Source organism: Crocuta crocuta, unplaced genomic scaffold, assembly GCF_008692635.1.
Source record: "Crocuta crocuta isolate KB4526 unplaced genomic scaffold, BGI_CrCroc_1.0 scaffold556, whole genome shotgun sequence".
NCBI classification, from domain to species: Eukaryota; Metazoa; Chordata; class Mammalia; order Carnivora; family Hyaenidae; genus Crocuta; species Crocuta crocuta.
Genome location: NW_027527436.1, coordinates 7184327 through 7209746, shown reverse-complemented (window position 1 = coordinate 7209746; position 25420 = coordinate 7184327).

Sequence of the window (25420 nt, the reverse complement as noted above, 5' to 3'; positions counted from 1 at the left end):
TGGTCACCCATGGAAGGGCATTTAAGTTCTACAAGTAAGTCTGCCTATGAACATTTGCATACTAATTTTCATGTGAGCCTAGGTTCTCGGTTATCCAGTGTGAAAACCCAGGAGGGTTGCCAGCTCACGTGATAAGTGCATATTGAACTTTAAAAGTAACCGCGGGACCATTTTTCAGTCCCACAAGCAATGCGTATAAGTAACTCCACACCCTTGACAACACTTGGTTTTGTCAGCATTTTTTTCTTACTTTAGACATTGTATTAGATGTGTAGTAATATCTCATCATGGTTTAAATTTGTGTTACTCCAATGGCCTGTGGTGTTGAATCTCTTTCTTCCTGTGCTTATCTGCCATTTTAAGATCTTCTTTGGGGATGTGTCTGTTTTTAATGGAGTTGTTTGATTCCTTGTTGCTGAGTTTAAAGAGTTCTTTCTACAGTATGGATACAAGTCCTTGGTTGAATATGTGATTTGAAAATATTTTCTCCTAGTCTGTAGCTTGTCTTTTTTATTCTCTTGACAGTGATTTGACTTAACATTTACTCTTGATAAAGACCAATTTTCCTTTTATGAATTGTGCTTTTCATATTATTTCCAATACTTTATCATGAAGATTTTCTCCTTTGTTTATTTCTAAAAGTGTCATAGTTTGGGTGCTCCTGGGTGGCTCAGCTGTTAAAGCATCTGACTCTTGATTTTGGCTCAGGTCATGATCTCAGGGTCCTGGGATCGAGCCCCACATTAGGCTCCGAGTTAAGTGTGGAGCCTGCTTAAGATTCTCTCTCTTCCTTTGCTCCTCCCCTTTTCTTTCTGTCTCAAATTAAATATATACATACTTAAATAACTAAATAAGTTTCATGGTTTGATGATGAATGCACCGACTTTTGATGAACAAAGGAAATTGTTACTTGATGATCGATTTCCTTCTTACTATTGTATTTTCTCCTCTTGATTCTAGGGAGTTCGAAGAGCCTTCTAGACAGGAATACACACATATGTAATTGGCTCTTTCATCACATCCAGGAACACAACAATTAAAATTTTAAATTAAAATTTAAAAATTTTAATTGTTAAAACTCTAAAATTTAAAAAATTTAAAAACTCCAATAAGCAAGCTTTTTCATGTACGTTAGATTTATTTGGTGACTACACCTGATCTGAACCAATATGAGACTACTCTTAGTCTTTACTTACCCCTCCACATGTGAGAATTATACATTCCATTACAGAGGTAGTCATGTGTTAATGACGGTGTTCTACTGAAGTCCCTGACTGGGATGTTACATGAGATCTAATACATGGACTGTACTACATATTTGCCACCCAAAAATGTATGAATTCTGAAGCGCATTTGCTCATCAAGATTTCAGAAAGAGGACTGTGTGCCTGAGATGAAAGTGGATCTCACAGTGGCTACAGGGAATCTCTCCTTCAAGCGTCTCCTTGGTCCTTTGCAAAACAGAAGTGAGTGACGATGGGCAAAGAGGACAATACACTCACTGCTTTACTCAACCTAAATGCATGTGCTTTGTCTTGTAACAAAGAAAGATGTATACCTTTTCCTGTTATTCTTTGAGGCATTAAAAAAAAAATACTGACCAGTCAGACCCTCATTATCAGGGAAGCCTTCCATGTTCACATTACGGTGTGTAGGCGAGCTCACATGCGTGGGTTGAAAGGAGGAGGGCCTGCTTGGGTGCGACTCAGACACAGACACTCGGCCCCCCATTCTCCAGGACTGGGATGCGGTATGGCCATCAGGGCTGCATTGGAACACTGATGGGGGGACGGGGTGTGTGACATGACTTGAGACGGTACCTGCCACACAGCCAAGGCTCAGTAGAAGTTAGACAAAGGCCATCACCGCCACAGTACCTTGTCACTTCAGGTGCAGCAGTGGCTGGAATGATATGTCAGGAAGTCAGCCCGTGCGACCGAGTGTGCCTGTGTGAGGGGAAATCAGGAAACCTCCAGCTGGCTAGCATGTCACTTCGTGAGACACTTTGATGGGACTGGGAGATACTCTGCTACCTGTCTTTTCTCCCTGTTCACTGCTGCGAAGATTATAAGAATTTGGTTCCATTCTCTGTGTGATACCAAGTGTATGCACTCTGAGGAAGCTGAGGGACTACTCTCTATCACCTTGGAAAGCTTATCTCCAAACTCAGAAATGAAAGAGAACAGAGCTAGGCACCAGCAGCAACAAGAAAGAGGGGTTGTGCTTTCCGTTTCTTTCAGTGACATATTTTTGTCTCGCAGAGACCACTTTGGAGCAGTCAGACAGGAGGCAGGGTCAGGGTCGATTCAGGGGCAAAGCCACATTTAAAAGCTCAAAATGCCTGTTTTTGTGGTGCCAAAGGAGTTGACACTTCTTTCTTCCCCTAAGAAAACAGAAGCTCATTATTCTGACAGAGGAAGTCCAGAAGTTTTTAGGTAGAGATTAAATCTTACTCTCAAACACGAAGGCTCCTGTTCGACTTCTTGGGGAAGAGATTTTAGTAGCTTTTAAAAATGGTTACTACACTGCATTGGTCGGCTTTCTAAATAATTTAGAGAACTTGTGACCTGGAGCTCTCATGGCGTTGATGTAACTGTTCTGGAAATCTCTTGACTTGAACTTGAGACTCACTTTCCTACAGCTGCAGTATGTCCACCGTCAACAGCAGTCTGTACCCAAGAGGCAGGAGGGGAAGGGGTGGGGGTGGTGGGGGGGGGAAGACATCAAAAAGTTCTTTCCTGGGCTGCAGTTCCACACATTGGCCACCAGGTGTCTGTCTTCACACAAGCAGTCTTGCTCATGGAATGGAGCCCTACTTGGCTGCCAGATTTTTTTTCCAGATTGCTTTTTAAAACCAAAGCAATTTTCTAGATGTTGGTACAAGTGGGTATAAAGGTGTCAATGTAAGGTGAGCTTTCAAAGGTGAACTAAATAGTTTTCAAGTCCCCATCTAAGTAGGAGTAATCAATTGGACGGTGTGTTGATCTTCTAATGTTGTTTGTGAGAACTAATTGGAGTGAAAAATGACCGATGCACTTGGGAAATGGTGAGGGGGGAAAAAGCGTCCTCTTCCAAAATCTCATCATCTGGTGTTTGTACAATTCAAAGTTTTAGCATGCAAACAGGGGTATGTTCCCGGAAGCATTTCTTTTGGTAAAAGTAAAATCCTATTTTGAGCCAGTTTCTGAACTAGAGCTAATGTTGATGGTTACATTTTTACCTTAGCTTTTTCTCCAATTTCAATCCTTGGCCCTGATACAGCTGAAAAATATCCCAGGAGTTTCAAGAATGAGAGTTGATTTCTCTCCTCTTAGAATTGGAAGTGACATTGTAACAGTTACCTAATTAGGTAACTCTAGAAAGATCTAGAATCCACTCAGTTGATGCACGCGAGTCCATCCTGGGGACCAAGTGAGGCTCCTTGTGGTGCAAAGAATTGTCACCAGATGAAGCAGTTTCGTGGATATATCGTTGTAGTTCCCCATCTCCTGTTATTTATTGTTTCTGAGTTACCCAGAAGACAGTTGCTACCAATTTAGCAATCTCCACTTGCCGAAATGTGGAAGTTTCTGAGAGCCCTCGATGTTATTATTTATGCTCTCATTAAATCACACATAGACATGACTAAAAAATTAGCTAGTACAGAAGATGTGCCTTACGAGAAACAGAGGTACTAGTCTGTACAATGTTTTAGTGGCATCGTGGAGGAAAGAGGAGGTAAGGATGTCTATCAAAGCATTATGTTGAACCTGAAGACTTGTTTTGTTCTTGTTGCTTATTTTTGTTTCATATTCTTTATTATTTTTAACGCCTTCCTTTAGGACATTAAAATCAGTTTCTCCAGTAACTATATACCAGAAGATACTCATAGCAGAAGCAAAACACTCCCTAAGGGTTGTGCTCTAATGAGTGCTGGTTTGTCATTTCTGGTCCCTCAAAGATTTATAGACATATTTATCAAAGCTTGGTTTCCTCCCAAATTTTGTATTCCTTAACACCATTTCTCTTCCCATCTGTTTGTCAATTTGACCAATGTGTGTTTACTACTTACTGTGAACTTCATGCTGTATATAAAATAAAAACGACTAAGAACCAGTCCATTCTCTCAAGAAAGTATTAAACCAGTTATTAGAGTTCTACAGTCTATTTCCTGAATATGCTTCTGGGTTGTATTGAATAAAGTGCAGATACTTAATGCTGCTGGCATTTGTGATATAGAACAAATATCTGTTTTTCGGTCATATAACATTCTTCTAATATACAGTTGTTATGTTTAGAGAGCGGAGTTATTCAAATTGTTTTACATTTACTTATTTATTTTTGAGAGAGAGAGAGAGACGGAGTGGGGCAGAGAGAGAGGAGAGAGAGAATCCCAAGCAGGCTCCGTACTGTCAGCATGGGGCCCGATGTGGGGCTCAGACTCACGAACTTCAAGATCATGACCTGAGCTGAAACCAAGAGTCGGGTGCTTAAACGACTGAACCCCTCCCCCCAGCGCCCCAAGAGCAGAGTTATTCAAATACCTGAAATAATGAGTCATACCACAGTGGAGGCGGGGCAGAATGATCTACGCGTTTACATACAGTTACCATGCAAATGATTTCTCCAATACTTAATTAACTTAATGAATGCAAGTGGAGAAGCCAGGATTGCTCTACCCCTTCTATAAAAAGGAAAATAGAAATTCACTTTGTTAAATTATTTTCACTTGGTTTCAGTTGTCTGGATATAATTATTTTACTTTTATTATTATATTGAAATCATTACATCTGTTTCCAAAATGTTCTGGAATGGAAGAATTTACAGGAAGCAGCTTCTGCGACTGAAACTCCTTCCTCTCCAAACATAGCATCCATGGTGATGAATGAGCGCAGGGGAAAAAAAGCAAAAGCCGCGCCTAACCGGGAGGAAAAGCTCTAAACACTCAGGTGCCTTGGCTGGAAGGAGAAGGTCTATCTCTCCGTTTCCTCTGAAAACCAGTCTTAAAAATCCCAGAGTGCACGTTACAGCAACAGTCAAAGGCCAAGTGAATTTTTTTTCACTTGGAAAGTTAGGGAGAGAAGTGTGTATTTTTTTGAAGATGTCAAATCTGGACCAGTTAGGCTCAAAAAGAAACCAAGCAGAGCCACGCTGCTTTGTAAAGCTGAAAATAGGTTTACTTAAGCAGAAAAGGCCCCTGTAAAGTCTGTAGAAGATAAATTCAGGGTCAAGGAAGTTCTCCGTACTCTTTCATTTACTTGCTGAGCTTTGACTAATTTGCCGGCTATAAACTTCTGCATTCCTCTGGTTATTTTCCACTTAAGGAGGTCATTCATGAATTCGTTCACTTAACATTTATGGAACGTCAGGGAACGTTCCGTAATGGGGATATAAATGAACAGACATGGGTCTCACCATCGAGTGGCTCCCTGTCTAATGGAATAGCAAACGGATCCCTTAACTCACTGAAAGTATCACATGATGGATTTATAATGATATGAACACAACTCCAGCAGCTCAGAGAGTTGATTCTGACTATCACACACTAGGGAGTATTTGACCTTGGCCTTAGAGAGTACCTAGCTTTGGGTCTGGCATAGGCTCAGGAAGGTGTTTTAGGGAAAAATGAAGAATACCACCAATGTACAGACAAAATGGAATTATATGCTTGGGAGAAAAGTATAGGGTAGTGTGGCTGCAGCATGTGTGCATGAGACAAAAGTAGTAAGAGATTATGAGTAACAACTAAAACAACATTATGCTTTTTTTTTTAATACCAGAGGAGCATAGAACTTATTATGTAATAGTGACATTTAGAAAATGTTTTACATTTAAAAAACAACACTGCATCATGCCTATATATCACTTAGGACTCTTTAGGCTGTAAGTAACAGAATACTCCGTGAAAATGGTTTCAGCGGAAAGAGAACTTATTATTATTGGGTTGCATAAATGAAGAAGCCCATAGATAGACTTCAGGCACTGCTTGAATTCAATGACCGAACAGCATCGCCGGGATCCACCTCTGTTCATTTCAGGCTGACTCCATTCTCAGGTTCCTGGCAGTAATGTCTTACCTCACCCTGTTGCCATTAACCCAAAGGCGTGTTATCAACCACTCAGCTGGAAAAACCAACCTCCTGATAGCTTAAATGACAATGTGGGCATTGGATCCCTAACTTGACCACACGCCAAGTTCTGAAGCCAGCACTGGGGTCAGGGTACTGGGATGCACTCATTGTGTGTTTTTGTTTGTTTGTTTGTTTTTCAACAAAGGAGATGGACTCTGTCCCTGGAGCTGGGCTCTGTCAGAAGTCTTGAAAGTCCTGTGACCAAAAGAAAGAGGAACTAGTGCTGAGCACAAGACAAATGGCTAAACTGAGTCCTGGAGAGGCGGAGGAACTTGCTGGTAAGTCTCTCCCCGCTCGTAAACCACAGAACCTTCTAATCCCCAGTTCCTTGCTATTGCATCCCATCATTATAGATTAACCTTAAACAGTGACCACTAAAGACTTTTAGCAAGGAAGCGATGGGGCCAGGTCAAGTTTCAGGAAGCTGATTTGCGGCAGTATGGAAGACAGACGAAAGGCGAGAGAAAGTGAAGGCAGAATGACAAGTTGAGGAGACTCTCTTGTCTGAAGTAGGGCAGGGGCAGAGGGAATTGGCAGGGAGCAGGCGGGCAAGGGCATTTCCAAGGTAGGACCAGGTGAACTTAAACAGATTCAGGAAGAAGATGAGGGAGAAGAAAACACATTGCTTGTTCCTTGCCCCTCACCCTGAAAAGTCGGGTAAAGATCAGTTTCCCCAAGAATGTGATGTCTTAAATTCCTTTCATATGAGCTAGGCATTCATTTAATAAGCCATCCATCTAATTACCAGGCAGAGGAAATGTGTCTGGCACTCTGCGGGGTAGTGGGAGAAAACTCAAATGACAGACACCCGCTCTTCCCTCAAGTGCTGACAACCAGAAATTCTGACCTAAAAAACTAGGTAGAAAGATGGCATTGACAAGGCAAGAACACATGGAGAGGAGTGGAGCAGCAGAGAGGAGAAATAATGAAGGCAAACAGAGTGGTTCCCTTTCCTCTGCCTGCGGGGGCCATCTTTCCACCATTGCTGGGAGTGTTTGTGACTGACAGCTCTCAGCAGCTTTGTCACTAGGCAATGCCCTCAGCCAAAAGGACTCATCTCATTCAAGGTGCACCCCCTGGAAGTGATGGGGGTTCACAGAATAACTGGGGTATAAATGTCCAGCCTCCTTGCCTCAAGGCAGGAAAGCCAGAAAGGGCCATTCAGCTCCAAACCTTCTAATGGGACCAGCTGGGGCCATTGCCATAAGTGTGTCACACTTCAACCTCTCCCTCTGCCTAATCACATGTCCTTCATCTTCCCATGGGTTTTGATCACGAGAGTTTCCTCCAGTGAACTTCCTGTGTGCATTACCGTCTTCTCAGTGTGCCCAATCAAAGATGGTGGACTGGGCATGGTAAGCTGAGGTGCCTTCAAGAAGTCTATGTGGACGTCTAGCAGGCAGACACTCCTCAAATTTGGAATGCAAGTCGTAGCTGAGGGTCCAGGCTGGTGAGTCAACAGCAGAGAGGTGATGGTGAAGCCTCTCCTCTACTTCCAAGGACGTAAAGACTGTCCTATATTTTGTCCTAAAGATTTTAAAATTTAGTCTTTCACAGAGAAATTCCTAATCCATTTGAAATTTAGTTTTCGCTCAGCATGAGGCAGGGATCACTTGAATTTTCTCCACATCAGTAGCCAGGTTTTTTCAGTTGTTATTCACCCAAGGGCAATATATTACATTCGTCTTATAAACTTTAGGATCAGTTTGTCAAGTTGTATAAAACACTGTGGGGATATTGATAGGAATAGCATTAAATCCATCAATAAAACACAGGGAAAATTGACATAGTTATAATATTAGGTATTGTTAACCATAGTCATAGTTCTCATCTTGATTCAGTTGGGTATTGAAAGTCATTCAATAAATTTTTGTGAAGGTTTTATAGATATTTTGTTATTTTTTATGAATGTTTCATATTTTAAATTGATGTTGTAAATAACATCTCATCATGGTATTTCCTAGTTGTAGCTGGTATAGACAGCAAACTTGCATAACTTATATGTCTATAGATTCTTCTGGGATTTCTATATACAATATAACATCTGAAAATCATAAGATTTATTTTCTTTCCAATAGTTAATCTTATTTTTATTTTGATTCATTATGTTGGACAGAACTTCTAAAAAATGATGAATGAAATTGGTGATAGTGGGAAGATACTAAGTACTTTCTAAATACAAAGGATGGGTGTTGAACATTATTTCATGCCCTTTCTGCCTATGTTGAAGCAATTATATAAATTTTTTTTGGTTTGATTTGTTCATGTGGAGATTCACTTTAATAGACTTTCTTAGATGAAACCAATCTTGTATTCCTGGAATATACTCACCTTAGTCATCATGAATTTGTTTTGTGTAATAAAGGATTCTGTTTGCTAACATTTTCCTCAGTATTTTCATCTATGCTTTGAATGACAGCTTGTCTGAGGGACCTGTCAAGATGTCCTTATTTTTTGTTGTTTGTTATGCAGATCATCTGGGTCTCATAAACTTCGTTGGGAGTAAGCAGTCCCCTTTTTTCTATTCTTTGGAAGATTTGGTGTAAGTATAGAGTTATCTGTTCCTTAAAAATCTGAATCTTTCATCTCTAAAATCAGTTTGTGTCTCGCGGTGTTCTTGAATCAGATTTTGTCATTTGCATTTTTTAGGGACTCTATCCATTTCATGTAAGTTTCAAAATTTGTTCATGTAAAATTTTTATGTTTTACCTTTTAAAAAACATCTCTGCTGCATCTGTAGTTATGTTTTCTTTTCATTTCTAACATTGTTTGTTTGACTCTCTCTTTTTATCCTGATCAACCTTGCCAGCTTTATGTCTTTTCAAAGAATCAGTTTTATATATGTTTATCCTTTCTTAAATCACTTTTTCTGTTTCAATAATCACTGTTCTTACCCTCATCATTTCCTTCTTCTACTTTACAAAGATTTATTATGTTGATCTTTTTCTAACTTTGTTAAGTTGGATATTTAAGTTTTGGACTGTCCTCTTTTCCTAGGATAAACATTTTAAGGCTTTACACTTTAATTATTGCCTTAGTTAAATCCCACAAATTTTGAAATGTGGTGATTTTAAAAATTAGTCTACACCAAGTACTTTGTAATTTCCACTAAGAACTTTGTGACTTTTTAATACAATTTTTTTTATTTTCAAACTTATGGATTCTTAAGTTTTTAAATGTTTATTTTAGAATAGTTTTCAATACATAATAAAATTGCAAGGATTGTACAGAGAATTTGGAGTTTCCATACATCTTGTACCCAGTTCACTTATTAATACATCTAATGTTACCATGGTACATTTGTCAAAACTGATAAACCAACATTGATATTAGATATATTATTACTGGGTAAAGTCCATACTTTATTCATATTTTCTTAGTTTTTACCAATTAGCTTTTCTGTTCAATGATCCCATCCAGATTATGACATTACATTTAATTGTCATGTTTCATTAGGTTCCTCGACTTAGTAACAATTTGTTAGATTTTCTTTGTTTTTGATGACTTTGACAGTTCTGAGAGTTTGAATCAGTATTTTGTAGACTGTTCTTCAGTTTGGATTTGTCTGATGTTTTTCTCATGAATAATCTGGAGTAGCGGGCTTTTGAAAGAAGATAAAGTGCCATTTTCATCACATCATATCAAAGGTATGTGCTATTGACATGGCTTAATATTAATGATGTCTATCTTGATCACCTGCTTCAAGTAGTATTTGTCATGGTTCTCCACTGTGAAGTTACTCTTTCTGGCCCATTCCACACTGTGCTCTTTGGAAAGAAGTCACTCTGTACAATCCACATTTATAGAATGGGGAATTATGCACCATCTCACGGGGGGCATCTAGACAAATTATTTGGTACTCTTCTACAGAGTTAGATTTGTCTCTTCTCTCTTATTTTCTGGTCAATAGTTTGTTTTTGTCAGTATGGACTTGTAGATGTTTAGTTATATTTTGGGTTGTAATATAAACTATGTTATTCATTGTGTTGCTCAAGTTATTTCATCCTTGACTTTATATGGAATTTTAAAGATTAATGTTTTAAGGTTTAAAAGCTATCATTTTACTATTTATTAACTGTCTATCTTTATCTTAATTAAGATCGTGGTTACAGAAGAAACTCAGTAGGATACTGATTCTCTGCAATCTATTAGAATTGCTTTATAGCCTAATGAATATTAAGTTTTGTAAGTAATCCAGTACTTCAAAATAATTTTTATTTTCCAATTATTGAGAGCAGTTGCCTATCTGTGTTAGATAATAACCTTACTAGATTTTTTTGTCTGCTGAATATATTAAATGAATATGTATACGTATATGTGTGTGTGTTCAGAAATAGATGTAAAACTCACTATTGTGATGATAAATTTTCAAGTTCTTTTTATACATTTGCCATTTTTTATTTATGTATTTTGCAACCACATTATTAGGAAACTCAAGGTTAAATTTATTTTATTTTTTTGATGACTTAAACCTCAAATTTTATGTAGTAACCCTCTTTATCTTTAATAATTTTTTATTAAAGTCTTATCTTTCTGACATCATGAAATTATGTAACTTTTCCTCTGCTTAGTGAATGCTTGGTTTATGCCTTTTTATTAATTTGCTATAATTATCTCTGTGTCCTTATGTTTTATATGTGTGTCTATGGCAAATATCAGGGATTAAAAAGATATATTCTTGAGCTTCCAATCGTTGTCTTAAGAGCAGAAAATTTTAAGTTGCATTTATTAGGAGAATTCCAAATGCAGATGTATTTCTACCTCACTTTAAATTCTCTGTTCTGCTTTTCTTTGTTTCTGTTGTATCCTTTTCTACTAGTTTTGGTGTGCCTGATTTTTTTACCCTATTTTTAAGAAGGTATACATTCTAGGAGTTTTATTGGTTACCCTTAAAATTTAACACGCATATACAACTTATCAGCATTAACTGATACTTTTATCCTATTCCAGAAGAGTAGAAAGAATTTTGAAAATCTTAGATTACCCTCTTCATGTTTCATATCACTATTGATTAATATATTCAGTGTGTTTTAAATGCCTGAATTAGGCTCAAATACACATGTTACTTTTGTAAAGTACAACGTATTCTGCATTTTAAAACTTTTTTTGGTTAGTATTGTTCTAAATGGTATTTACTCCCCATACTGCAAGAAATGAAACTCCTGCCCCAGATTTTTAATTTCCCAGAGCAGTCCCTAAAATATCTACAGCTTAGATTTGCATTTCCTGCCACCTAATTGTGACACATCTCTGTTAATTCTCTTTCTTTAACAAGGGACTCTTGTCAAGTGTAAAATGTCAACTTTGCAGTAGAACTAACTGAAGTTTTCTGTAGCCTGATTTTCTTTGTTTGATTTAAGACCATAATTGTTTTTCTCTTGTTCAACATGAAAGGAATATTTCTTTTTAAAGAATGAAGCCCTTCTACAAACTATCTTCTTCACCCAAAAGAATGGGCTATAATAATGCATTTGAACAATCTATCTTGTTATACATCAATTCCATTTAGAATCTGTGTTTTGTGGTCGAAGGAATCAAAGCATAGTCCTCCCCCCACCCTTAGAAAGGCATGGAACATCTGAATATTATCTGTAGCAGGCACATCTGGTGCCTAAAAGAGCGTGGAGAACTCAGAATGTACCTGTAACCATTACAAAGATTATATATAAGCATAGAGCATGTACGGGCTGATGGAGAAATATCTCCGGTATGAGACTCCACTTATGAAATATGGAACTTATTACTGGGTTTCAGTTATTAATGAGTATACCAAAGGGTTTTGTGACTCCGGTGCACAGACAGGGTTTTTTCTTGGCTGAGTCCAATCTGTCAACATACCCATTGTGAGTCTAATGTCCTCAAAACCCAGACTCTCAGCCAAATCGTTCCTGGTGCTCTAAGACTCATCAAATCTTACTTTTAACATCTTCATTTTAAATATGACTCGAACCAGGAGTGACAGAGCTTGGAATATTGCAGTGTCGAGGGAGAAGGAAGGCATGTGACAGCGCTGTTACCCTGGGCAGGTGACCATCGCACTCATACCCGCCTCGGCCCAGGGGAAGATGCCTAGTGGCTTTGATTATAGGAGCCAATGCCAGGGACCCAAGCCAAGTTCCACTCACATATAGGAAGCACACCTTCTGCTGCTTTTATGAGAAATTGTGGGTATTAATATCATAAATCTCACTGATTGCTGAGACGGTCCCACATGCTGGGGCCCCACTGCTGGTTTGTACTTTACTCAGACCTTGTCCTAACACTGGGTTCCTTTCAAATGATTTTGGCAGGTGTGTAGCTGTTCAGCAGTAATTAGGAAGAAGAATGAGGGAAACAGAGATCAGGCTCTCTCTTCCTTGTGCAGTTCAGCAGCCTTCTCCGTGCCAGGTGCTGCAAACCAGATACGAAGGGTTGAAGTTGGCTGCTGGACCTGAGAGAGTGTGGAAACAAATTGGAAAAGGACTTGAAGATGATCATATCCCACCCCACCCCCATCAGAGCTGACCTGAAACTTGATTTGCCCTTACATTTCCTCCATATATTCATAATGATTATAGTATTCTTTTCTGAAATAGTCAAGATTGAAAATAATCCATCTTATTGTTCCTAAAAGGACAATTTATACTTATGACCCCTGTGGCTCAAATCTGGGTTTGGAAATTGTTTTCAGAATGTCTTCATTCTGCTGTGGCCTCTCTCAACAGATAATGTCTATGGTCATCTGTCTTTATTCAGGTTGAAATTAGTGACAATATAGAGTTCCAATACAGACACGTCTGAACTTCTGGTACCTGACGTCTCTTCCCTCTGTTACTAACTTTCAAAGACACTGTTTAGGGCTGTGAGCCTACCACTTACATAGACCAAGTCAAGTGAAGAAACAAAAGAGTTGGCTCCCATAGTCAGTCCATGAATTGGGTTTTCACATCCAGAATTCTCTCCCTCAGCAAAATAAAAGCCGAACGTGGGCTTAGGTGAATATGCATGTAACCGCCTGGCTAGTTAACTCCTTCCTGTGGTGGGTGATCCTGTCCAAGGCAGGGTGCATAGCTGGATCTCTGGCTCCTCCCTATTGGACGCAAGCAGCACCCCTCCCCCCCATGATGACAACTAAAAATGTCCCCAGATTTATTAAATGTCCCTTAGAGAAGCAAAATCACTCAGCTTAGAACCACTAATCTACAATGAATGATTATTACATCCTTTTCCTGAAATTTGTTTTTCTGGTAACAAGAGAACACTTGTCAATGATTCCTTTGAAAATTGACCTCTTTGAATGACTTCAGTGCCCTTTATTTTGATTAACTGTGTGTCACCTTATCATTAGTGTGAGAGAGATAGGATCTTGTTGTTTTCCTCTCGGTATTGCACAAACAAGTTATAATGACTCATTCATTGTGGGCACAAGAAACCGCAGCCTTCAGGTGCTCCAGGAATGTTCATTATAAATCATAATTATCACAATTGTTCAGAGCTACTATTATAGGGCAGGGAACAATGACTTAGAGTTGTTTTTTTTTTTTTTAATGAAGGAAGTTCCTTTGTACTTATTTGCCTGAGTCTTATAGTAATCACACATACTCAGGAACTGTTTTATTCTTTATTGCACTTTTATCTTAGAAGTCTGAACCTTCACAGAAGTGAGAATCCAGGACAGAGAAATCAGGAATGGAGAAAGTGTTAGCGTTTTGGTGGTGGTGTTGCTTCAGGGCTATCACTCTGACTGGATGGTTTAGAGAACTCTGGGATCCCAGACAGTCCAATTGTTACAACTTAAAGGAAATTCTCCTCAAATCTCATAAATTGATTAAGAATTTTTGCGACGCCTGGGTGGCTCAGTCGGTTAAGCCTCCAACTTTGGCTCAGGCCACATGATCTCATGGTTCATGAGTTTGAGCCCCACATTGGGCTCTGTGCTAACAGCTCAGAGCCTGGAGCCTGCTTCAGATTCTGCGTCTCCCTCTCTCTCTGCCCCTCCCCTGCTCATTCTCTGTCTCTCTGTCTCAAAAATAAACAATAAACATTAATAATTTTTTAAAAAAAGAATTTTCTGTCAAGGACACTGTTGTTGTTTTGTTTATTTCCAGCAGTTATGTGTGTGTGTATATATATATATATATACATATATGGATATGTATCCATATGTATGGATACATATATGGATATATATATATATCCAGGAAGTACAGAAGGCTATGAAGCTCCATTGTGTTTACAGAACAGTTTTGTTGTTTTTGCTTGTTTGGTTGGTTGGTTGGCTTTTGTGGCAAAATGTGAGGTGAGACTTGCTTTCATTATAACCTGTTAGTGAGGTCGTAAAGAAGCAACCCACTTCACCACTCCCAGCAAGCTGATGGCCACTGAGATCTACTTCAAAGAACATAATTATTGCCCTACAACAAGAGAGCTTCAGCCAATTTGCAACATAAGAAAAACTGTTTATCTTTGCAACAATCTTAAAAACACTTGTTCATTCAGTTCTTCCTGTAGCAAAAATTTTCTAAATACTATGCACAGGCTTTGGGCTGGGGATATGGTAATAAATAAAGATTCTTCCTGTCCTCGTGGAATTTAAGATCTGGTGGAGTGAAGAGGCATGCATCATACACTTTCAGAAATCAGTGTTCCCGTGTTTTTGTTTTGTTTTGTTTTGTTTTGTTTTGTTTTGTTTTTAATTTCTGAGAGAGAAAGAAGCAGAGTGAGCAGGGGAGGGTCAGAGAGAGAGGGAGATACAGAATCCAAAACAGACTCCAGACTCTGAGCTGTCAGCACAGAGCCCAACGTGAGGCTCAAACCCATGAACCGTGAGATCATGACCTGAGCCGAAGTTGGGTGCTTAACCGATTGAGCCACCCAGGCACCCCTGGTGTTCCGTGCTCTGAAGTAGGGGTACTTGATCTCCTATGAGATCTGTACACAGGAGGGCAGGGAAGGCTTCCCTGAGGAATCGATGCTTACACTGAGATACGGGGAGCCATCCAATGTTGACTTGGCTAAGTAGGGAGAGAACAGCCTTTTTTTAATTATTAATATTTTAGTGTTTATTTATATTTGAGAGAGAGAGAGACAGTACACAGATGGGGGAGTAGGGGAGGGGTAGAGAGAGAGAGGGAGACACAGAATTCAAAGCAGGCTCCAGTCTCTGAGCTGTCAGCACGGATCCTGACATGGGGCTCAAACTCACAAGCCTTTGAGACCATGACCTGAGCAGAAGGCAGATGCTCAACTGACTGAGCCACCCAGATGCCCCGAGAACACCCTTTCAAAAACAGACACAGCATGTGCAAGGTCTCTGGGAGAAGAGGGGCAATGGTGACAGAGACACGAGAAACAGAAAGCAGACCAGTGTGATTGACATGAAGGTGGTTAATGCAGACAGCAATACGAGATACGCTTGAGAGATGGGCAGAAGTTAGACTTTTCCGTTCAAAACTAGTTCTGCCTAAATCTTACTAGCAGTGAGAAGACAGAAAAGTTTTGAGAAAAGAGTTCACATAATCAGTGATATTTAAGGAAAAGATTCACAAAATTGTTTTGAAGTGACTTCCTTAAATAGGGAATATGAATATTCCCTATTTAAGGACTGGATGGAAGACAGTACAGAAGAGATGCTGGCAGGTTAGCAGAGTGTTTACCTGGGCCAAACAGTAGAAGACAGTAGTTTGCATTAGAGAGGTGGTGACAACAGGGGCGGGGATGGAGAAGAGTGAGAAAATCCCAGAGATATTTATCTAGCAATATCAGTCGGCATCTGTGTAGGTATTAATGGATGGGTGGGGATGACAAGAGAGAGAAATTGTTGAACAACCTTGAGGAAAGTTGATTCATAAGGTGAATATTAGTTTGCCCGAGTTCTAGATGAGGGTCAGGGAATGGAACTAACGTTACCCAAGTTCTGAGAAACCATCCAAGGCACAGCCAGAGGGGAGCCCACATGAGTCCAACAGCAAAGCCAGCAGCTTGTTCATGGTCCACACGGTCCTTACATGCTTTGTAAGAGAGTCAGTTTGACCCACGAAATGAGACCCTTAAAAAAGGACTCGGGTGGGGAGCACCTGGGAGGCCGGTTGGTTTAGTGTCCAAATCTTGATTTAAGCTCAGGTCAATGAGTTTGAGCCCCACATCCAGATCTGCTCTGGCACTGCAGAGCCTGGTTGGGATTCTGTCTCTCTCTCTCTCTCTCTCTCTCTCTGTCCCTCCCCTGCTCTCTCTCTCTCTCTCAAAATAATAAGTAAACATTAAAAAAAAAAAAAAGGACTGGTGGTAAAAACTGAAGTCCTGTTACTTCTTATCTAATGAACAATAAAACACGTCTCTTGTCATAGACTTCTTGCACTTTTGCTCCGTTCATACTCTGTTTGGCTTGTGACTTACCCTTAACTTCTAATAAGCTGATTAAAATGTGATTCTGGAGGGAGGGCAGAAGTGTCAACTGCATTGTTTTCCAATCTTTCCCAATCCCAAAGTGGAAAAAGATATAAAAACTTGATAGCAAAACCCAAAACATGTGGGTGATATCTACAAATGAGACTAGAGATCACGTTATACCCACAATCCTCAATCAGCAAAAGGATGAGAACGGACTACCCGCTGCCACAAGACCTGTGTGGTATGGGGGTTTGAGTCACCTGAATGTCTGAGGGGAGGAGAATTCAAAATAGCTGGTGCACAACATGGATGGACCTTGAGGGTGTTATGCTGAGCGAAATAAGTCAGGCAGAGAAGGACAAATATCATATGTTTGCACGTATAGGAGGATTACGAGGAACTTGACGGAGGACCATGGGGGAGAAGAAGAGGGGATATAGCGGGGGAGGGGGAGATAGGCAAACCATGAGAGACTCTTGAATGCTGAGAACAAACTGAGGACTGATGGGTTGGGGGGGCGGGGAGAGATGGGCATAGATGGGGGCACTTGTGGGGATGAGCACTGGGTGTTCTATGGAAACCAACTTGACAATAAACTATTTGTAAAAAATAAAAATAAAAACAATAAAAACCGAAATAGCTGGTGCGGTGGGAAGTCATGGGCAATTTTAGATTAGCAGCTGAAAGCTGGAGAGATTTTTTTCCCCCCTACATCAAAGTGAATTAGTGAAAGGGGATTATGCTAAGTACTAAAGGAGCTGGAGTAATAAGTTCCCAGTGAATCCTCAAAACAGACCCACTGAATCTCCCTTAAAAGTAGGCCCATACACAAAGGGAGACGCTCATGGGGGTGGAACAAAATTTATAAGGAGGACAATGGGGGTCAGGTGAGAAGAGATCCAGATGAAAGTCAGGAAAGGGAAGCAAGTCAGGAAAGGTGGGAAAGCAAGCCACTGCATTTTTTTTAACTCTATAAGAAAACAAGAGAGATGTAAGAAAAGCTTCATTGAACTGCACTTCTTTCTAAAAGTTGGGAAAAACTAATTTTACATAGAAAGGAACACAGAAAAGACTTGAGGTTAAATTCTATACTACATTATTATCAGAAAAAAAGATAACAAGAAATAATATTCCTAAAGTCAATGGAATTATGCCAGAAAGATGTGCCCTGGAACAGAATAAACTATCAACTTCTATTTCAAACAAAAAAGAGGATCAAATAGAAGGAAAACATAACTTGGCTTTAGAAAACCTCATAGATTTATTTACAGAATGCAGGAAACAATTAGAAATAGAATATTTTTTTTCTGAGAAATAAAAACTAAACTAAGAAAAACACAAGCATAGATAATGCCTTCAGAGAAAGAGACAGTGCCTTCATGAAAAAGATGAAGAAAAGCAAGAAGGACCTAACAGAGGTATAATAGGAGTCACTGATACTAGAAATCAAAGCAAGAGAGTAAAATAAATGCTAAAGACTGTACTTTAAGAAAATCTCTGGAAATAAAGAATAGCTTGAAATTACAAAGTGAAAGAACATGCTACATCCCTCAGAATTTTGAACCAGAATGGCCAATATCAGGACATGTAGAAAAATTACTGAACTGAAAGATTTTGCTTTTAAAATTTTGCTAGTTGCTAGGAAGTTGTCACTTGATGGATCTCATTTATAACTACCACTTCAGTAATTTACTTGGCTGAGAAAAGCCCGTATCCCCCAAACCGCAGCCATTGTGTGGGCCACCCCGCATACTAGAGCACTGGTCAAATCTGGGATTAAAAATTCTAGTTCCCTCTCCCCAGCTTGAGACAACTTCTGGATGACACAGGGCTCCCTGCAAGCTGTGACTGCACCCACCTCAACTTCCCTCTCTGCCCTCTTCCCCTCAATGGGTGTTAATCCCGAAAACATTCTCTGATAAACTTCCTTTAAGCTGATGGTTGTATCAGTGTGTGCATTTTACCTCTCTTGAAATAGGTATGTAGGCAAGAGGAACACGTGACTTACAAGAGAAAGAAAGTAGCCCATCTATTAACAAGTTACTTGACCACAGTGCTTTATGATGGAAGAGAATAGAGTAATGTGTTTCAGGTACTGAAGAGAAGAAAATGTGAACAAAAAGACAAATTATTATGAGTCTGAATGAACTCAGGAAACATTACTCCTGACAGGCCGTCCTTATCAGGCACAGACAGTGTAGACAGAATACAACTATAAGCAAGAGAGAATGACTATACGTATGAAAAGCCTATTTTTCAAAATTTATTTATTTACTTTGAGAGAGAGAGAGAGAGCCAGCAAGAGGAGGGGTAGAGAGAGAGGGAGAAGAGAATCTCAAGCAGATTCTGTGCTGTCATTGCAGAGCCTGACTTGGGACTCAAGCCCACAAACTACGAGACCATGACCTGAGCCGAAATCAAGAGCTGGACGCTCCTGACTGAGCCACCCAGATACCCCTTGAAAAGCCTATTTTTAACTGTTCTTAGCAAATACATGGGTGGCAGTGATATTATGTTATTCTGAGGCTGTTGACGGTGAAATAAGTCAAGGAGCCATGATAGGCTATTCTAACCTTGACATTACCTACGTCCTTGAGAACCAGGACTTCCAGTGCACAGTAGGGGTTGGCAATTATGGCTTATGGGCCCCATTCCACCTTTGTTTTTGTAAATGACTTCCTATTGTACTAGAGGCATACCCGTTGCTTTCCATGTTGTTTATGGCCCCTTTAGTGCCACAAGGGCAGAAGTAGAGACCATACAACTTGTAAGGTAAAATAATTACTATCTGGTCCTTTACTTTAAAGGTGTGTGACCCCCCAGTATAGAAGAAAGGAGTTGCAGAAATAACACAGAAGCTGTTAGGTAAAAACTAGGTAGTCCTGATTTCAAATTAGAAGTATTAGGATGAACTCACAATGTGTGTGTGTGTGTGCGCGCGTACACACGCTAGAGAGAATGAGAATTATTTCCTGACTCTGTCTACTCAAGAAATTTAGAAACAACAACCAAACAAATAGCAATGACCATCTTTATTAATCATACTATAATCTTGAAACACATTTGCCTACTAAAAGAATGCAGAGTTTCTAGGAGATAGGAAGTATATAAAATTATCTTACTTAAAACAAATAAAACAAAAATAAAAACATCTTTCTTTATATTGAAGAAGCTATGAAAAGGTTCAGGAATCAACTCGAAGAGGGAACTTCCACTTCATAGTTCAGGAAGATAATGATCACCGTGGCTTAAAACCCATGAGATACGTTTACATCCATAAGTTTATGTTGATATTAAAACATAAAACATTTTCTCTGTCTTTTCAGTGTACACTGTTCTAGTAAGTCACCAAAGAGTTGATGAGGGGGAAGTTTCTCTTATAAAGGCTTCCCATCTAACAAATGATAAATCAAGAATGATACCACAGATAATCCCTCAAAGTATCAGAGGAGCTAATTCTCAAACATCAATGGCTGCTAACATCACAAAAGAGAGACGACCTTACAGCAAATGCCTTCCATTGTAAAAACGCACCATCACTGAGAGTCCAAATGTTATAAACACTTTATATACTCTTCATATATAGTCCAGATTATATAAACTATATACCAAAGAGGAGAATCAGAGTCTGATCAGGATTTGTCTCATCTGATTCCATTTGCAGCAAACACCAAGGGTAGAGGAAAATGCTGAACTGCTCCTTGTCTTGGCAACTGACAAAAATATAGACTGTGAGCCACGCGCTCCTTGCTCTGCAGGTAAATTGTAAAGAAAAGTAAGGGATGAAGAAAAGACTTGCAGGAAAAAAGACACATGTGTGCATGTGACTGGGATGGCTTCTGAGGTGACAGTAAATTTTAGTAAATTTGACCTGAGTGATGGTAACAAAGATGTTCATTCATCTTATAACTCATTAGCCCCTGCACCTGTTCTGTATGAGATCCTGTTTCCTTACTTCCTTTTACAATACAAAAAGAGAAAAAAAAGGAAATGTAACTTATTTGGACCAGCTCCAGTTTATTCTAATGGATAAAATAAATGGCTAGAGAGATATACTGTCGCACTTGTACAAGTAAAGTACCAAACGTCTGGTTATACTTATTAAATATACAGCTGTTTCCACCAAGAATTAAAATAGAAAATTAATTTAAAAACACAATCTAAGGGTATCTGGGTGGCTCAGTTGGTTAGGTGTCTGACTTCAGCTCAGGTCATGATCTTTCGGTCCATGAGTTTGAGCCCCACGTCGGGCTCTGTGCTGACAGCTCAGAGACGGGAACGGGCTTTGGATTCTGTGTCCCTCTCTCTCTCTCTGCCCCTCCCCTGTTCGCCTTCTATCTCTCTCTCAAAAATAAATAGGAAAAAAAGCAAACAAATTTAGAAATGCAATCTATAGTTTTACTTGTAGCCAATTGAATTAAGAGACACAGTATTATGTCTGAAATGTAGCTAATCTATATATCGTATGTGTCCTCAAAACTCTTTCATTGTAAGAATATCATTGCACCCTGAATGATTAGTGTGCCCAGATAATCAATGTCAATGTAAACAGTACTCCAACTGTTACCTTACATGTAGGCTGAGACACAGGAAAGACCATGGTTGGTGCGAGGGGCACAGACTTCGGATGAGAAATGTTACTCAACTTCCCAGGTTATATTACCAGAAGTTTCCCAGAGCAGGGAACAAAGGGTCGGTGAATGTTTAGGAGCATCCCTGGATGTCCACAAGATGTTTGCTTCATGATTGTGATGTTTCTACAGCTGTCTGCTTGTAGAAAGAGCTGCAGGAAATATGTCATCCTTCTCAAAAACAAGCAAGGGCCACTAAAGCCCCATTATTGGCCCCAAGCAGGAAGTACAACAAAGGCCAACATAATACCATTCTACTGAAAGGAACTTAACTTAAGAAAGAGTGGTGGCTTTTTCTTAGGATCGTTAGTGTAAACTGTTCCCAGGCCAGTCGTGATTAAAAGATATGCTTATTAATGGCCAACAGTTTATGACAAATTGTGAAGGCTGTCAAAAGCAGAAGGAAGTCTGTGCATCAAGATGTAATCCTTCTCTAATGCACCAGGAAATATTACCCACGGATGGCAAAGCAACATCAAACAAAGATAGTTGTTGACATGCCATTGTTGGATGCATACCAGCACTCTTACTGCCCATGGGGACAGGGAGGCCCAGCAGAGTTTCCCATAAGAACCATGATACGGGGTTTGTGCGGGTGTGTCCACCAAGCCACATCTGTGATCTCAGGTAAAGCATTAAATTGCAAAAGAGAAGTATCTTCTCTAGTGGGGAAAAAAAAAGATTTGGTTAGTAGTCTCTTTGTGATACTCATTAGCAGGGTCATTAGTCAAAATCAGTGGGCCACCCTTCAGAGGAAATCATGTATATTCTAGAAGGTGTTTGGGAACTCTAGTGATACCGTTTTAAAGAAAATGTGTGCATTGTCCATGCGCCAAGTATAAAATATCGCTAGATAGCACTGGAAAATACTATGTGGAGTCTCAAATTTTATCTAAAATAGAACCTGACGATTATCTAGTGGTTTTCTTCAGAGGGGTTTTAAATGATGTATTCGTTGTTCCTTCTTTGACCCAAATAAACATTTTGCAACATTAGTAGTTATCATGTATCTTTCACTCTGCTCAGGATCCACTCAATTGTATTGACATCCTTCCAGTGCCTTGGAGGCACTGAAGTCTTGAGCCTCTGAGCACCAGGCCTCTTGTTATATTGAGAACTTCTTCCTCACTAGAGGATGAGGGATAACAGGGTGTCTGACACCAGTACCCACTGTACTAGAGATGACGGACGTTCAGTCCTCTGTGAGCCCTGAGCGATGGCCTCGGTCTTCCTTCTACTGCACGTATCCGTTTTGCTGGGCAAAATTGGCCTTCTGGCTGCGTTCCTAGCTCAGCCCTCCATCCAGCCAGTCAAACAGATCTTTTCTTCTCTTCCTCACTCATTCTTTCTCCTCTTCTCCTAAAACAACTATTATTCAAGATAAATGCCTGAGCATCTGTGTGTCTGTGTGCATCTTGGATGGTGTGGAAGATACAGAAATGAATAACACTCATCCTCTGCTCTTAAACAGTTTTCAATCTGTTTAAGTTCGAAGAAAGTTAGCATATGTAGATATGTAGAAAATTAGTAAAAATATGGGTGTAAGCAAACTCTGTGCAACCAAAGAAGCAGAAGCAAAGAGCCTTGAAAGGGATTCCCATCCATCTATCTAAATGCCCTCATGTCCCACTTACATTTCATAGCTCTGTGCTGGAGTCCAGCTCCGGCCAGGTCCAGGGTTCCCTGAAGGATGATGGTGTCAGCAAGGGAGGGAGGGAGAGAGCTCCGAGATTCTTTCTGATCACCAGGCAGGCATCTCTGCCCTGTCGGTTTTGGTGTCTTTATTTATAGGTCAAAAGTTAACATGGCATCAGAAAATGGAATTTTTACAATGGCTAGCTCTCTGTGATAAGATGCTTTGGAAAATGTACAGAAACAGGTTTTACAGATGTATTCTTGAAGAACTGCCCCAATTATAGTGAGGTTGAGTAACTAAGAAAATAACAGGGTGTTCTTAGTGAAAAACAGGATAACATACACATTTTAATAACGCTAAGATTAAGTCATAGGTTAAGTCATAGATACTCTTATCCATCCTCATCACAGCTGCCAGGGTAAGGGAAGGTGTTTGTGGAATGTAGGCCTTAGGGAAGGGACTGCTATACATCACCAGTTAGCAAAGGTATATGTAGTAACTTATGTTCTGCCCTTATGTGTTCCTTCTCTCTAAGTTAGGCTCTTTGTCTCCGGGCAAGACTTGATTTTCCAGTTATATGCTTTATGGCACTGGAGAGCCAGCCATACCTTTAAAGAGTTTAGCTCATATCCAATATACAGAATAGCCTCTTCGAGTGCATTTACCTTTGTGTCTAGTTTTTGTCTGTGATTTCTTGAATAGTTAGGGCATGAGAAACATTTTTGGTTAGTTGATTTACATGTTGAGTTGTATGAACGTCTTGGACTAACGCAACCATAGAAACAGAATTCTACACATAAAGGCCAATCTTTTATGAGTAAGGGTCATTAGCCTGTTCATAGCTCAGGGGAAAGTATGGAGGGAAACAGGACCTGTTGGAGACACGATGTCTGTTCCCAAAATCAAAACAAGAAGTTCCCACAGTAAATTCCTTCACAAGGTGCAATCATCATACCAGGGCCAGAATAAGGGGACAAGTCACTCCCGATACCAGTCAACAAGGTACCTTGGGGGTTGGTGCTCAAGCAGAAATAATTGAGTGGGTGTGGATATTGGTTGTCATCTGATTGGCAAGTACAAACTTGCTTTAACCTCACCAGGAGCTTCCTTGACTAGTGGGTGAAGAATGGCTCCCAACAGCTCTGAGTATGCAAGTCTAACACATGATTACATGTGTCTTATATATTCGCCATAATTTGTCTTCATTACCAGATAAGAAACTGCTTGGGAGCTGGGCAAACATATTAATCTTATCCAGTTTCTCTGACATTGCTAACTGCTCCTCACAATATTGGACACAAACTAGATGGCAATAATGACAATAGCAAATATTGAGTCCTTGCTACAGGCTAGGCAATGTTACAAACGCTTTACATGATCAACGAACACATTTAATCATCATCACAAATACTCATTACAGAGACATATGCACAGAGAGATTAAGTAACTTATAATATTGAAATGTTTGAGGGTACCCAACTGATAGCATCCATCTTCTCAGTCAGGCTGTGGGCTCGGAATCAACTTAGAGATAAGCCAAGAATAAGATAGATAAGATTGATAGATCACTTTTTTTTAAACTCATTAACCCTGAGTATAGGAAGGAGAATAAAGAAAAACATATAGTAATATTGAACCCCAGAACTAGAGAAGCTTACCCACTCAACCATGGCAGTGCGGGATTAAGGAAGACCAGTTCACCTGTGCTTTATGGGCAAGACATGCCCAAGAGGATGAAGGGAGTGCTTGGGTTGAGAATATCTAGATTATTCTTTTTGTATTTACCAATCTTATATATTTCTCCATCTTTCCTGGGATAAAGTAAGTAAAGGGGACAGAGCTATGCCAGAGTGTTCATTATTGAACTTTTACTTGGAGGAAATAGCAGCTGTTGGGAAAATGTGTTCCCCTCTAATATTTCCTGGATTTTTATTCTCTTAATATGTCAGACTTAACCATTAAGCATGCTGTCATCCAAGGGTGTGACTATCCTATTTGGTTGTTAATTAATCACCAGTACTTTGGTTCCCATCTGTATGAACTACTGTCCAATTCCACAGTGTATCTTCCTAACTTCATTGGTGAAAAGTTTATTTATATTTTGTTCTGAGATTATGAAATAAGTCGGAATAGTATGCAGACCAATCAATTCCAGTCAACTCTGCACCAAGATAGCATAGCAGAGGCTTGGCAATGAGATTAATTGAAAACATTAACATATCTAAATACTAAAATGCAGAACAAAATGGTAAGTATAAAAAAGTCCCAAAGTTGAACACAAAACTGCTTCCGTTATGTTTCCCAGAGAGACAATAATGTTTAATGAATACATTCTTTTCAACTTAGTGTCCAAATATATTCAAGACTAAGAGAATTAAAGTCAAACTATAATCTCTCTTCCATATTCAAATCCAGTGAGAAATTACAGTGCAGAGATGAGATCTCCTTGAAACCTAGAATCCACAAAATATGAGTCAAAAGTCCTAGGAAGTTCAAGATCCCCACAACATCTTTAGTCTCAATCAGAAAGGTTCTTACTCCCTGAGTAGAGTAAGGTCCCTGTGACTGAGGTATGAATGGAATTCATTCATTGGAATGATTGACCTCTGCTCAGTCAGGCTTAAGACTTTACCTTAACTCCAAGTATCTGACATGCCTTACTTCTTCTTTAAGAG